Genomic DNA, 2,017 nt, shown 5'->3' on the forward strand with positions numbered 1-2,017 from the left:
AAAATGAAATAAAATGTCCCTTAATTGTTTAAGAAAACATGTTATGACCATAAAAAATGAACAGATTTCTGTTCTTTAAAGGAGGCCTTCCGTGGTCAAGGTCAAAGGCAGGTGGAACGTTTATTCCACCCAGGGTGACCACTACACAACAAACCCAAGTACTGTCTTCTGGGATGGGCTGTTTTATAATGAACATCATGTTCAAGCAGAGATCTGGTAAGCTAAGTAGCAAGGACACTTGAGTTAGCCAAGGTTCAGAGCCATCAACACATCACCACCTGCTGGTGGGTTGGCTTTGGTCATGGTACTGGACAGATGTGAGAAACAAACAAATATTCAGGATGAACTGGGAATGTCTGACAAATATGATGCTCAATATCTGCAGGTCTGCTAGTGATTCTTTTATACATAGATGTTTTGACTTCTAAAATTGAAAGAATCCATCAGGAACAATCCATGTTGCTATCCACATCCTCTGGTCTTCTGTCTTAGAACCCGTCTGTTACAACTCTCTCTTGTTTTCAACTCCTTTCTTTATCAGAAGTTTGTAGTCTCAACTTTAGATCGAAGTCTGCGACCTGTCAGCTTGATCCACTTTCTCCACACTTAGTTAAAGCCTTTCAACCTTCTCTGTCTGTTTAATAACTAACACTATTCACTTAGCTCTCTTTTGGTTTTATCCCACCATCACTCAAAACTGCTGCAATAACTCCAGTTCTTAACCAGGTGCTGATCCGAATGACTTAAAAAACTTTAGACCCCTTTCTAACCTTCCTTTTATATACAAAATACTTGAAAAACAGTTGCAGCTCAGGTTCATAATCACCTTTGTGATAATGTGCTGGAAGAACGTCCCTTTCATTGCACTGAGATATCTTTACTTAAAACTACCAACAGTCTTCTGATTGCTGCAGACTCTGGACTTTTATCATTTTTCATACTCTTTGACYTAAGCTCAGCGTTTGATATCATTTTACACAACATCCCCCCGGACAGTTTATTTTCCATTAGTTTCTCAGTTAGTTCAAATCTGACCATCAGATTGTTCAWCTCAAGAACTTCAAGTCACAGTCGTTACTTCAGTTGTGCCTCAGGGTTCTGTTCTTGGTCCTCTGCTGTTTTATCATCGATCTTCTTACACTTGGTCTTGGTATTCACTTTCACTGCTACGTGGAGGACACCCAACTCTACCTCTCCACCAAGCTCAACACCACCCTTCCACCATTCTTCCTTTCAGACTGCCTCTGTGAAATTAAATCATGCTTTTATCAAAATATTTTTAAACTGAACTCTAAAAAACAGAATTTCTTCATCCAAATGTAATCATTTCACAATTAAACTGATGATTCCACAGTTTCTCTTTCCCCCACAGGTAAGGGTCTGGGTGTCGTCCTCGACAGCACTTTATCTTTTGAATCTCATGTCAGTTACATCACTCTGGTCTGCATATTTCCATCTTCATTCATCTGTTACTTCCATCAACAGTCATACTTATCAATGCATTTGTCACGTCTGGACAAGATTACTGTAATTCCCTCCTCTCAGGTCTTCCTCTTAAAATCATTCATAAACTTCAGCTTGTCCAAAACACAGCTGCTCAGATCATCTCCAGAACTACTTGGAAGGAACACATCAGCCCTATGTTTAAACATCTTCACTGGTTACACATAAAACATCACACTGACTTCAAGATTCTCCTCATCTCCACAGCTCTCCATAAGTTGGCACCTCTAAATCTCACTGATCTTCTCTGTTGCTACAGTCCTGTCCAAAGTCTGTTCTTCCTCATCCATCTCTGCAGGACAACCATGGGGCTCAGAGCATTTTCCCTCCCAACCCCTGGTCTCTGGAACTAAAGCACATTTGTAATTCTGATACTCTGCCCTCATTTTTAAAACTTCTTCAACCTTGTATATTCTGTTAAATGTCACCATTGTGTTTTATTTTATTGTTATCTGCTTTTTATCATTTTTAGATTTTTATTTATTGTTCTGTATTTTTGTTCGGTGACCTTGAG

The sequence above is a fragment of the Austrofundulus limnaeus genome, unplaced genomic scaffold, assembly GCF_001266775.1.
Source record: "Austrofundulus limnaeus strain Quisiro unplaced genomic scaffold, Austrofundulus_limnaeus-1.0 Scaffold1215, whole genome shotgun sequence".
NCBI lineage: Eukaryota > Metazoa > Chordata > Actinopteri > Cyprinodontiformes > Rivulidae > Austrofundulus > Austrofundulus limnaeus.